Consider the following 14,413-nt stretch of genomic DNA (forward strand, 5'->3'; position numbering starts at 1 on the left):
ACAAACTGCTCCTCCTCCCTGCATCAGCAATGCTTGACAAGCACACTATGCACCCACTTGACACCTGCAGTACAGAACCCTGAGCCCCCATGACAGGCCGGATGGGCCACTTCAGCCCCCAGAACCTGCCATGGAGAAAGCTCCAACAGGATGGATGACACAGTCTACAGGAAATTCCTCTCAGCTCCAGGGTCCTGAAGGACAGCGAGGTCACCTTTACATTTTGGCAGGAAGGCAAAAAATGGTTGGCAGGACCTGCCATCTCCAGGAACCAGAGGAGGAGCCCGGGATTGTTCAGAACCCTCCTCTGCTCAGGGACCTGGCCCTCATCTTCCCAGGCAAAATGAAAGCCAAAGAGCCAGGGACATGGCCATCCAGTGCTGCCATCCAAGGCCTTGGTCCACCTGGCCTGTCTACCGACCCTGAGCTTGGGGTCCAGGACCTGCCAGCCTGCTCCTGCTAAGTACAGTTTAGATATAATCCCTCCACTCGGCCACGCTTACCTGGCCTCTGAGTTACTGTCACAGACCCTCAGGGACCCAAGTTCATGCTACTGTGGGACAATGGGACCCAAACACTGCAAGGTTCCACCTGCAAGGTTCCTGCTGAATGCTGCCACTTGATCTCTAAGGCTTGCTAGGTCTACATACAGAGGATAACCAATTTGGTTACTACATTCCCAGATAATCGGAAACACATGCTTTGCATACTATGTCATATAATCCTGTCTGTAGCCACAAGAGGGGGATTCTAGCATTAGCCACAGTTAACAGATTAGGAAACTGAGGTAGGGACACGTCACATGAACCTGGTAAGGGACTGAAATGCTACTGTAGATGGTCTGGCCTCAGGGTGCGTGCTTGGAACTACACGTGTGCTGGCACCCAGAGGAGCCTGTGGCACATGCTGACTTATTGCACCTACTTTCTAAGGTGCTTTGGCATGAAATCACTCGTCAATCTATCCATTCACACACACAAAATTGACATAAATAATACCTAACCTATGGCATTCATTTTTCAAGAACTAGAAGTTTGTATATAAAATTAATATTTTGTATATTATTTTATAGTGTTGATTATTATTTGGGGGGGGAGGTACCGGGGATCGAACTCAGGACCTTGGGCTTGCAAGGCAGGCGGCAGAACCACCGAGCTAAATCCCCAGCCCAGTGGTTATTATTTTTCAATCCTCACAACCAATAATGTAGGTTTTAATTTTCCCATTTAGAAAAAAATAGAGGCTCAAAGAGGTGAAGCTAGAAATACCAGTTCCCTGAGACAGTAACTCAAACAAAGGCTTACAGGAAAGAGCCACTGCTGACAAGGGAAGACTGGAGAGAATTTAATGAAGAGACAATTTACAGAGGCCTGGGCAGGCGTAAACAAACCAGCCAGGGAAAGTAGAGCCAGAAGCTTCTTCACACTGAAGCCTCAAGGGGCTGTGGCAGAAAGGGATGTTACAGCACCTGGCAGGGCTACAGATAGGAGCTAGAGCCCCACAGAGACCCACTTCCTCCACCAAGGGTGCCACCCTCATTTCTCTCTCTTCCAGGAAGTGTCTGAGCCCAACTGGAACCCAGAGGTCAAGAGAGCTGGGGCGCAGGAGCCTGACCAGTTCACAGAGAATGGCCTGTGAGGTCCTGGGCAAGGTGAAGGATGGAGAATGAGTGCAGAGGAGAGAGGGGAGGGAGCAGTGAAGACCCCAGATAGTGAAATGTGGAGCTCAAGTTGGGAATCACTGCAGACTCCAGCTTCTCCTAGTCAACAAGGAATATGGAGTGAGCCCTTGGTGTTGAAAAGTAAGGCCCAATGCAGCTTTGGACCCAGCAGAATAGGAACAGTTCAGGAGGACACTTTGAAATAATGACTAAATCATCTATTATCTGCCCTTGCTTCATCCAGCACGATGAAGGAGGAGATACAGCTATATAGTCTGGAGTCCCCAGCCGACCCCAAAACAGCCTAGGAGAACAAATGAATGAGAATCTGTGAGAGTCATATCCTAGCAACATCCTGATGCCACAGGGCTCCAAACCCAGAACTTAAATTAAGGTGCAGTTCTGTAGTACATGGCCTGAGGAACTGGACATAACAAGCATCCCACCTCACATCCACTTCTCTCCACTTTCTCTCTGGATGCCCCCTAACGTTACGCTGTAAGAGTCGATTGATACAGTGCCTGCATACAGATGAGCTGTATACTCACAGAGGGAGGGCCTGTACCTGCAGGGCGCAGAGCCTTGTAGGAACAAGAGGAGGGAGTGGTTTGGAAGTGTGTGCCATCCCAAAGAAAACGCAGAAGATGCTAAAGTTTCTAATAGAGCAAAAGGAGCTCCTTTAGAATAACCATTTCAGCCTTGTTCTGTTGATTCCTAGATTACAGACTGCTCATTAAAACGCACACTCACGCGAGCGCGTAAGTCTGACTTTTGCACTAAAGTCAGAATAGTAGGTTTCATTTTGACTGAAGAAATCCATCTTCAAATATGATTAGACACATTGTTCATTCAAACCAAATCAGAGCCAGAGCAGAGCCCGAGCAGAGCCCGCAGAGATTTTTGTCTCCTCCTTGCTTCTACCCGGGGCGCCACCTAGCGTCCTCCAGCCGTACTACCCTCTCCAGCCTCCAGCCTTTTTGCAGAGATCTGGTTTCATAGAAAATCATGAGACTGAGTACAAGAAAAAAATTGGCTTCCGTGATAGACATTTTTCAAAAGTGGTTGAGCAATAAAGACTTCCCCTTTATTAGATTTCACACTTGATTTTGTTTGAGCCAAACCAAAGACTCATGACTTAAAAACAATAAATAGGCCATACAGAGTAGATATTTTTCTTGTGGACTTTTTTTTTAATGAAAGATCTCTATGTGCATGCATAAAAATGCACCTATTTGCATATAAAATAGTAGTGCACATTTCATAGGGTGCGGCATCATACAGCTAAAACTTATTTGGGTTTCTGTGAGGCTGCCTCACCTCTCAACACCAGTCAAAATTTGTATTAAAGTCTTAAACCCTGGTAGCTCAGAATGTAATTACCACGGTTCAGGGGTGCTGTGCTTTTTCTAGGGTTTTGAGGTGCTTGTTGTCCCGAACAAAGAACTGGACAGGAAATGCACAAAAGGTAGCAAGGGTTTACATTTATTAAAGGTATTAGAGGTAGAAAAAGGAGTATTTTCTGCAGAGTGACTGTGGGCAAACTATAGGTAGGAAAAGAAGTATGCTCTGCTGAATGCGGAGGGGGCCAGTGAAAGGGCTCAGGCAGCTAAGAAGTTAATGGCCACAGGCTTTTATGTCCCCATTCTGATGTCAGATCTAGGCCATCCTATCATACACCTGCTTGGTATTGTGCCACAAGAACTGAAGAAAGCATTCTCTGGTCCCAGGGGCAGGGCTTGGGTGCTGTCCTGATTCTCTGTGATTGACAGGTCATGCCCACTTGTCCAGCCAGCTGGCCCACCCCAGTCTCCTGCCTCATAACTGTACTTGGAGATAAGATCTTTAAAGAGATTTATACATCCAAAGGTCTTTCTGGCAGGCCCTAATCCAATCTGACTGGTGTTCCCAGAGAAATGTGATCACAGATCGTGCGCACACAGAGGAAGGACCACCATGAGAGAGAACAGTGGGAAGACAGACATGTGTAAGGATGGAGAGAAGCCTTAGGAGAAAGCAGCCCTCCAGCACCTTCACTTTGGACTTCCAGCCTCCAGAACTGTAAGAAAATGTTCATCTGTTGTTAATCTGCCTGCAAACCCATTTTGGTATTTTTTTAAGGTCACCCTATTAAACTAAAATAGCTCCTAAACACCCCCTACCCATGCAAACTGGGCAATGTTTGGACAATGCTAACACTGATGCTGAGGGCCTGGACAAGTACGCTGTCCCCTCATTTGGTGGACAGTCTTGAACCCTGAAGTGGAGGGCAGTGGCTTTGGGACCACCCTTTGCCCGCTCCTCTGTCCCATTAGTGGGGCAGCTGTTTTTTCCTTTAAACATGACCTTGGATGCTGAGTATGGCGGCACAGGCCGCTAATCCTAGCTCTCTGGGAGGCTGAGGTGGGAGGACTCCAAGTTCGAGGCCAACTGGGCAATTTACCAAGATGCTTCCAAAAGAAAAATAAAAGGGGCTGGGGCTATAGCTCAATGTGAAGGCTCTAGGTTCGAATCTCACTGCAAGAAAAGAAAAATAAATCTGTCCTTGGAACTGGTTTGCTGGCAGTTTAGGGGAATGGAGACCCTTCTTCATGGGAAATGTCAGATGACTGATACTAGCTCCTGCACTCGGGCAAGTTACCACACCTCCTCCATCCCTGACCTGGTCCTCTGTAAAATGAGTGACAGGACTGGCATTGTCCCCGTGTCCTCCAGCCACTCCTTTGCAAGGTTCAGGACGTCAGACTTCCCAACTTCCTGGAGAGAAAGTGTTCCAGACCCGACCTTCAAGAAAGCAAAGTTTAGTAAATTGCTTCTAGTGACCTTTGACTCCAAGGACCTCAATGTAACACAGATCTCTCACTGAGGACAGGGCCCTTGGGTGGCAATTTAGAGACATATGTTTTAAGGCAAAAACAAAAGGCAAGGAATGAAGGAAGGAAAAGAAATTGAGAGGGGGGGGAGAAAAGGAAAAAGCGAGAGACAGAGACAAAAGAGACACAGATAAAGAAACACAGAGACAGAAACAGAGGAAAAGGGAGAAACTCGGGCGGAACCGCAGCGCCGCCCAGCCCTCCCGGGATCAATGCTCCGCAGGGCCATTTCCTCCCGGAGGCGGCGCGGGCGGGTGGGGCCATTAGTGACTGACCCGCTCCCGGTGCGTCCCCGCCGCGCTTGCTCGGCCGGCGCCGCGCTGTCCGGCCCGGCCCGTCGGAGCCCGCTCCGGCCCGAGCTGGCGTCGCCTGTCGCTGGCTGCGCTCCAGCGCCGAGGCCAGGGGATCTGCCGACTCCCTGCCAGCCCAGAGGTGGCGCGGGCCGAACCCACGCGCGGGGTCCCCCAGACAGAACCCAGGGCGCCCCCTGGTGGGCGCCCGTCCCCTGAGGGCTTGGCTAGAGCAGAGAGCGAGTCCCCGGAACTGAACAGCGACTGTCTGCTCACGCTGCAAACTTGGGAGTGATCTGCGGGACAGATACAATGCCGGGGCTTTCTCTCCTGGAATCATGTGTCCTTGGTCAAGGAAAGAATGAGTAACAAGCTTAGGCCGTTTTCTTAAAATCACAAAGGCCTTGGCCTGAAACAATGAATGAAGTGAGGCCAAGCATGAAGACGTAGATTAAGGCACCACGGAACATCTTTGGAGTAACTTTAGAAGTGTTATTTAGTTGGTCTTACGGAAATAGAAATAAGTAACATGTTTTTACACAAAACTCTGAAAAAGTGTTTAACTCTAAATGCAACCCTAAGTCTGCTCAGTCAGCTTAGGCTACTATCACAAAGCATTAGATGCTGAGTGGCTTATACATACCGTATTTATTCTTACAGTTCTGGAGGCTGGGAAGTCAAAGGTCACTGCCCTAGCAGATTCAGTGTCTGGTGAGCAACTGCTTTCACGCATAAGTAGCACCTTGTAGGGTTGGGATTTAGCTCAGCAAGTACAAGGTTCCGAGTTCAATCCTGGGTACCAAAAAAAAAAAAAAAAATTAAGTAGCACCTTGTAGCAGATGAAGGCAGTGATGTTCCCTTGGGTCTCTTCTAAAAGAGCTAATCTCATGCACGAGAGCTCCGCCCTTCTGGCCTAATCACCTGCCAGAGCCATCACTAATACCATTACTGTTAGGACTGGGATCCAGAGTGTCTCCCCAACACTTCATTGTGTGGAAGGCATGGTTGCCAGTGAATGGAAATCGAGGAGCTGAGTGGATTAGATGAGGTGGATCACTGGGGCCATGCCTTTGAAGTCTGTATTTTGTCTCTGACCCTTTCTTCTCTGGTTTCCCTCTGCTTCCTGGCTACCACGAAGGGAGCAGCTTTGCTCTGCCACAGCTTTCTGCTGTGATAGTTCTGCCTTGCCACAGGCCTAAAAGCAGTGGAGCCAGGTAATAATGGACTAAAACCTATGAAATCTTGAGCAAAAATAAATCCTTTGTCCTTTAAGTTCTTTGTCTCATGTATTTTGCCACAGTGTCAGAAAGATAAAGCAATTGTTTTGATTAGGTTGGGGGGGGGGGCGAGGTCAGACCGTAGCACAGACCAGCCTTATTTTCTTAATAAAATACATGAATGTGGCAATGCCCGTGAATTTCAGACACCTAAGGGAGCCAGTCCCAGATGCTCTCCTGTTCTCACTCTGTAAATGGACAGCTCTGCTGTCACTGAGAATCCTGCAGAAGGTGAAACAGAAGGGAGCATTCAGATGTTTCTGAATAGTACAAAGATGGAGGATGAGGACCTAAATATCAGGTGCTTACTTTCCAAAGTAAATGAGCAGATATATCTTTTTTAGATCAAATCAGCAAGGTTGAGATCTGTCTATCTGGGCCTGGGATCATTCTGGGAAAACCAGGAGGGATGGAGAAGAAGCTAGAGAGGTTGTTTCTGGGAAGCCCAAGGCAGATTCTGCCTTGGAGAAAATCTGCACCTGGCAGCATGGGGACTGTCCTCTGCCATCTTTGGATGGCCTAGGCTTTCTTTCTGTTGCCCACCTGTGACAGCAAGAGCTACACTTCTGCCTAGAGGGAGCCACACCTCATGTAAATGATGACAGCCCTGGAGTCAGGGATCAGTTAGGAGAAAGGAAATGCCCAGGGCCCCGAGGTTAAAATGGATTTAAGGAGCAGAGATGCTCAGAAAGTGCAGGGCATGATCTTAAATCTTCGTGATTTGGGTAAGAAATAGCCTATGCCATGCTAATTTAGGCTTTGAGTTTAAAGTCAGCAAGTGTTTACTCATGGTTGCTAATTTGAGGGGACGAAGAATAACTGGAAGACAAAAATTGAGAAAAGAAGGCAGACTTTTTTATCTAATTGAGGATAACACCAAACACACCCAGAGGCGTTCCATTATTCTTTAGCAAATATTAAACATCTGTTATGGCCAAACATTCTTAGAGGAAACAGTGAAAGTCTTGACATCTTTGTTTATGTAAAGACATAATAGAACAGCACTTGCAACAGTAGTTCTTAAAGCGTGGTTCCCAGGCCACCAGCATCACCTGGGAACTTACAAGAAATTCAAATTCCCAGGTCTCTCCCTAGACCTGCCCACTTGCAAACTCCACAGAAAGGAGACAGCAACTTGTGCTTTAATAAGTCCCCTAGTGATCCTGTTGTACCCTAAAGTTTGAGACCCACTGTCTTACATCCTATCTTCCTGTGCTGTCAAATGTTTAACGAGGTTTAATAGTCAGAGTATATTCAACAGTAATGAATTTAAACCAGGGTTTGGAATATGGGAAGTAAAGTTTGATAAATATGAAATCATTATTCCCAACTCCTATGTAGTACATAACCTATCAAATGCAAGATATAAATCAGTAAGGATACTATGAGATGGGTTGGATGAAATGGAAACGAAACTGTCTCAGTGGAGGCTGGAGAGAAGCTTCTGGTGATATGCCACAGGGCTCTGCTTTCATCCAGACCTTCCAAACATCTTGATCAATGATAAAGCTAAACAAATACTTACCAAATTTAAATTCAAAGATTTAATTAGTTGGCATAAATCTCAAAATATTTGATTGAAGGATCTAAAATTATACCAACAGAATTGGAGCAGTAGTCTAAGGCATACAGTATTCATTTGGGATAATGTACTGTAGTCAGGACCAAGCAACCAACAAGACCAGTGGCAATTAAATAGGGTCTGTAAACACAGTCTGTTCAGTATAAAAATTAACCTGTGATGTGACCACCAGAAAAGCCCATAAGATGCTAGGATCTCTTAAAAGTATTGCTTTTCAAGGAGAGTGTGACAGACTGAAAAATGCCCCTCACCTTCCAGCTCCAGATCCTCATCCCTGTAAATTATCTGGGCTTAGAACACATTAGCCCAAAATATGGTACCTTGCAACCTGAGAAAGCAGCAGAATTAGAAAGGCCACTCCGGCTCTTCCCTGCCTGCCTGCCTGCCTGAGAGCTGGCCACACAGGAATTCTCCGAACCACCTTCCTAGTAGGTTATAAAACCCTTGCCCAGCAGGTTTCCTGTTTCTACCTGGAGGCCAAAGAAGAATCTGCACAGACAGACTTTGCTGGCTTCCTCTCTCAGTCCATCACACTTAAGTCAGGCCCTTTCTGTGCAATCATACTTCTACACGACTGTCCACTCTGCATGAAAACTAAGCTTAAAAATAGACAGTTTGCCCTGGGTCTTTGGGTCTTCATTTCTGAAGTTCTCATATTATGCAAATATGTTAAGTTCATTTCTTATGTTTATTTCTTCTTAATCTGTCCTTCTTATAAGGGTGTGAAGCATGGCCCTGTGATGAGTGAGGAAAAGGTACTACTCTTTCTCTCCTGCAGGATATTGCCTAGTGTGAAGGGATGTGCGATGGAGAGTTGAAGATGGGATTAAATTAAGAATTTTGAGGTGAGACTATTATCCAGTAGATCCTAAGCACAATTGGATGCATCCTCATAAGACAGAGGAGACTGCACCCAAAATAGAAGGGGACGGGAGAACAGAGCAGTGGGATTTAAAAGTGCTGTCAGAGATAAGAGTGATTCAACCACAGGCCAAGGAATGACAGCATCACCAGAAGCTGGAGGAAGCAAGGAACTGATTGTCCTCTCAAGTCTGAAGGGAGCAAGATGGTTTTTGTGCAGTGCGTTAGCCTTCCATTACTTGACAAATACATGACATAATCACCCGCAAAAGAGGAAAGGCTTATAGTTTTGGGTGTTCTGGTGCACAATCCATTGACACCGTTGCTTCTGGGCCTGTGGTAGGCAGCATATCATAGCAGGATGGGCATGGTGGGGCAAGCTGCTCACCGAAAGGCAACCAAAGAGAGGTGGGAAAGGGCTCCTACTATCCCTTTGAGGACATGCCCCCAATGACTAAGACCTATTACTGAGCCCCACCTCTTAAAGAGTCCACACCTACTTCTAGCACCAATCTGGGACCAAACCTCTAATGCATAGGTCTTTGGGGCCACTGTAGATCAAAACTGTAGTAGCCAGTGATGCTGGTTTTGCAATTCTGGTATCCGGAACTATGAGAGAATAAATTTCTATTTTTAAGCCATCAAGTTTGTGATAAATTGTTACAGCAGCTCCAGGACATGCATAGATGGAGAGAAGAGCAAGTTCTCCTCCATTCTTCATAGGCACCACCATGTGGTTCTGAATGCCACACTTTGGAAGAGGCATTTACAGAAAGAAGCATTAAGGGTTTTCTGAATGGTCGCAAGAGGACAAGTTAGTACTAATTGTTGTAAGCTGGGAGGTGACAAGTTTCAAGCACTCTGGGCAAAGGGTGAGAGAGGAGCCAGAGAAGGCAGTGACTCCACCATAACTGAAGATAACCAAGCAGACCGGGAAGCCATTTGTTAGAATGTGAAGGTTGTCAAAGGAGCTCAAGCCCCAGAGGTAAATGCAGGTACATTAGATACTGTGTGTGGCTCCTCTGAACCCAGAGATCCTGAGCTGAAGGGACTTGATGGCAGTTCTCTGCTCTCACTGGAGCCAACACAGGCAGGAAGAGAGAAGGTCCAAAAGGTTGTGAGACTCTGAGCAAGCAGTGATTAAACCCCAGCACGGATGTGGCTTTGGAGATGCAGAGGAAGGAATGCATTTTTAAAAAGGTTTGGAGGCTTAAGTAAGCAGTCTTTGGCAGCAGCTCAAATTTGGAGAGAGCAAGTATTTATTAGGTACCTACTAAGATCACTGACCCAGGAGCTGTGGGCAAAACAAATAAAAGATGGACAACTCTCCCAGGGAGAGAGCAGAGCGTGCATGAAATAACTGGAGAATAAGGCTCCAGCAATGAGTCTTTAAATATGTGGATAAAAGGGTGGAAAGGAGGAAATCACAAAAACTAGATTCATCACAGTTTTGGGTAATGTGTTTGAAGTAGACTCTGAGAGATGGCCAGATGTAGTTAAGAGAGAGACAACACTTTGGAAGGAAGCGACGATGTGCCACAGAGGGGTGCAGGCAGGTGCGAGCATTCGGTGTTGAAGCAGTGTCATATACCACGGGCAATTCTGTGTGGAAAACAAGAGACAGGGGTTTGGGTCTGGATTGACAGTGGCTCAGATTCTGAGGCTGTGCTTCAAGTCAAGGCTTGAAGTCACAGCCAAGAGGTTATGCATGTTTTGTAGTTGTCATGCTCAATCTGAATGTGGTTGCAGTCTCCAGGGAGGCTCTTGGAGAAAGCACTTCTGAAAAAAATCTTCACAGGTGCAGAGCATGAGGTAAAAGCTTAATGGATTTGAATTTATTCCAGTGAAAGGCTTTCATCCAAAGAAGGACAAGGTTGTTAGAGAGATGACAGATAGAAGACACATGCAATGTGGAAGCTGACTAGAGATTGGTGTTTGAAACATCCAAGAACCTTGCAAAACAACAAAAGACCCAGGGCACTTACTTACCTCGCAAGTACTAAGTCCTGGGTTCTACCCCAGCACTGAAAAACAAGTCCTCTTCTCAAATGAACAAAGGATCAGAGGATCCTGAGAGGCACTTCCTAGGGAGTGAAGCCCTCATGAATAACAGGCATGTGTAGAGATGTCCAAACTCATTAGTAACTAGGGAAATGCAAATTAACTAGCAATGATATCATATATACCCATCTAGTTGGCCAAAATTAGGGAATAGATAATGCCAAATGATTGTGAGGATTCGAGAACCTGGCTAGGGGTGTGCAGACTAGTGCAGATTCGCCTGCCTTCCCAAGGGAGTGTGCATGAAGAGGCTCACTGCAGTTCTGTTTGTGGGGACAGGTGTCCAGCCGTGGGGATGCAGGGCACACATGGAGGACGTGTACAGGGAAAGGGTAAGGGGCGTTACCAGAGACCCTGCAGTGGTCCTGGTCTTCTGCAAGCCAGTACAACGTCCGAGAGACAGGAAAGTGAGAATTAACAGAAGCACACAGAGGCTTGAGAGAAACTGAGTCTTGGGCTGATCTAAACTGCTCTGGGCAGCAAAGACAAAGAACTCCCAGGACATCCAGTGTTTATTCATTACAAGTGTGGGAAGGGGGAAAACTGGGCAGGCCTTGGGACCTGCTGGTAACAAGTATCAAGCAGGCAGGACTGTAGAAAGAGGGCACAAGCATATCTTTGCTGAAGAGACAGTTAATTCAGAGGGGAAGAATTTAGTTGGAGTCAGTTGACCTTGACTGGGAGTGAACTCAGCCAAGCTCTGCTACTTCCAATGAAACAGCTAAATTACGAAGGGGCAAGAAGTTTGTGCCACTATAGCCTGCTAATATTGGGTAGAGGCGTCTGCTACAGAAGTGCACCAGGAATACTCTGCTTAGTAAGAAGGAGCAGGCTCCATGTACACCTGACGACAGGAATATGGCTTTTTAAATATAATGCAGGCTTAAGCAACAAGAAGCTGGACTGGTGGTGTAGCTCACACTGCCTAGCTTGTGTAAGGCCCTGGGTTCCATCCCCACACTACCAGTGATGGGAAGGGAAGGAGGAAGGAAGGAAGGAAGGAAGGAAGGAAGGAAGGAAGGAAGGAAGGAAGGAAAGAAAGAAAGAAAGAAGAAAGAAAGAAAGAAAGAAAGAAAGAAAGAAAGAAAGAAAGAAAGAAAGAAAGCAAGCAAGCAAGCCAGCCAGGCAGGTAATGATTTGCAGGACATTTGTGTACATGTGATCATATGTGCATATTAAACACCACTATTTTTAATAGAGCACAGCTTGCAATAACATACATCAAAGACATGAAAATGGTTGCATATGAGAGAAAGGGGGAAGTAAATGGAGAGTAGAAGTCATGAATGCATGCATCCATACAAGAATGAATGAATGAGATAGAGCTTTGCAGGAGCTGATGATAAAGTGTACCAGCAGCTAAAGAAAATGATTAACTCAACCCTCTGCTTCTGAGAGCAATATAAACAAGAGTCTTAAGCTCTACATCAATTACTGAAGCAATGCTAGACCTGAATATTAAGCAGATGACTTATGAGCAATAGTAAAGAGAGTGGTTCCATGAGGAGCCTATGATGGGTTATAAAGTTAAAGTCATGCACAAAATATTTTTGAAATTTGTGTATAGAGTTACCAAACTAGTAAATCACAGAATGCCAGTAGACATAGCATTGCACTTGTTAAGCCAAGTATTCACATGATCCCTATGAAAGAGCAAGGAAACATGGGCAGAGTAAGTGTAGGATAAGTTGTCTAGGCTAGTTAAGTTACTAAATCCAGTAAAGCTTTGTTTATCAATTTGTCTAGAGTTGTCATGCTTGAGTCTTTAGGCTTATACTATTTGAGACTCTTGTCCAGGATCAAGTTCAAGAACAAAGTTTGTAACTGCAGATAGCTGTTGAGACTTTAATAAGAATCTCCAGTGGTGAAATTTTGTATTTTTAAAAATGTGCCCACGTTATCTTGGTGTGCATCAGTAGGCAAAGAAGTAGGTCAGAGTTTGCTGATCCCAGAATCATCTAAGAATGTTTTGTGACAAGCCAGTTTCCAGGCCCCATTGCTAAGAACTGCTAAGGAATTCTGCTCTATTAGGGCCCAGGAATCTGTGTAGTTTTACCTTCCCCCAGATTGATGTGGGTGTGGGACCTAAGATCACAGCCCTTTCTTGGGATTTTCTACCTGTAAGTAGGTGGAGAGTCCTTAACTGTAGCCAACACCCAATTCCTAGCTGCTGATGGGGCAGGCCATCCTAGGGGAAAGGGGCTTCCCATAAGTCCCTAGAAGGTTCAGCACTCTTTGTCTAGACGATGATTTGGAAAAGCTTCTTGCCTGGGTTAGGAGTAGAACTAGCCTTTAATGTCTCTTCTACTTTAAGTAATTTAAGATGGGTTATATAACTCTGAAAGACAGTGTTACCTTGGGTCATGAATGCTTTTGTTTGCAAACAATTTGGTTCACAAACAGAAGCATTTGGCAAAATCTTGTTTTTGTTTGCAAACTCTGCATCCAGTGACAAACACAAACACAAACGTGGCCATCTTTTCCAAAATCGTAAAACAAATTAAGTTCATGAATGGAGGTACCACTGTAATAGCTTGCTTGGAGTTAACTCTAAATTTATCCTACATTGCCTTCAGGTACAATGTTTGTTCATCAAGGAAATTCAGTATATGGCCAAGCATATAAAGATATGTATATAAATGTATAATGATACTTTAGCATTATTTGTACTCTATAAGGGAAACAATCTAAATACCTATCAATGGGAGATTAAATAAATTATGGCATATTAATATAAAGAATCATCTGTAGCCATTAAACATGGCAATGATAAACAGTGAAAATGATAATGTAGATCGAGGGGTAATATCTAAAATGTTTAACAATTGGCAGGGCCGAGAAGAGCCAGCCACAGCTGAGCTCTGCCAGAACCCTCCAGTAGAGGTCAGTCCCACATAGATCTACATCCACTGACATATAGGTAGTTACATCATTGGAGGCACTGCCCTTGGAAGAAATTAATGTAGTACTCAAAGGACCCCAGCTAGTTCTCTTGAGGATGGGTTGCTATAAAATGAGACCACCCCATCATGTGGCCCCTTTTGCATGAGGCTGTTTCCTTTCTGCTTCTCTGACATGTTGTGACACTCCCAGGGATTCCTCACCAGAAGCTGAACAGATGGAGCTACCTAATCCTGAAAATTTGGCTTCAAAATATGAGCTAAATATTTGTTAAAGTTTATTAATTACTTAGCCTCAGGTATTTTATTATAGCAATAGAAAATGGACTAAGACAATAGGTACAGAGCTGAGATTCTTTTAAAAACTTTTTTCTTTACATTTTCTGTATTGCTTGAATTTTTAAACAATGTTTTACTTTTGGTTTGTTTTACATTTTAAAAATCAAATGTTAACTTGCAGAGTGAAGATACTGTATAGTCAATTAACAGACTTTCACAAAAGCATTCCGAGGGTTCTACATCAATTTGAAAGATCTTCTATCATAATTTCATGAGGGACCCTCTTCTCTGCCTTCCAATTCCCAATGAATAATCTTCACAATTCCTCCACTTTGGGTAGCTGCTGCCGCCAACAGGCTGTTTTGTACTTAGTGTTGGCCACAGAGAACAGGCATGCTACACCTGAATGTCCCTGACTAGCTGTGTGAACCTGACGATTTCATGTAAGGTCTTGGGGCCTGCGTTTCCTCTATGAAATTAAGATGATTTAAGTGAATGTTCTTTCAGCTCTATGACTTATGAAATCTGAATAAAATATCCTTACACTACTTTCTCAAAAAAGTGGGCTCATGGGCAATCCATTCAGGACCCCTCCTGTCTCTTAGGAGCTATTCCTATTCCCCATTCCCATTC

The 14,413-nt window shown here is 45.1% G+C and overlaps 1 long non-coding RNA gene across 1 annotated transcript; it reads right to left on the reverse strand.

Moving 5' to 3' along the window:
- Positions 1-3,121: 3,121 nt before the first annotated feature.
- Positions 3,122-4,951, reverse strand: LOC147821674 (uncharacterized). The gene is made up of 2 exons (XR_015446675.1): positions 4,320-4,951; positions 3,122-3,716 (listed from the first exon to the last, which is right to left on the reverse strand). It is a non-coding gene; the product is annotated as an uncharacterized LOC147821674 (long non-coding RNA).
- Positions 4,952-14,413: the final 9,462 nt, after the last annotated feature.

Source organism: Heterocephalus glaber, unplaced genomic scaffold (assembly GCF_053883595.1).
Source record: "Heterocephalus glaber isolate CG9 unplaced genomic scaffold, H.glaber_assembly_v1.0 deba00001720, whole genome shotgun sequence".
In the NCBI taxonomy this organism is placed as follows: domain Eukaryota; kingdom Metazoa; phylum Chordata; class Mammalia; order Rodentia; family Bathyergidae; genus Heterocephalus; species Heterocephalus glaber.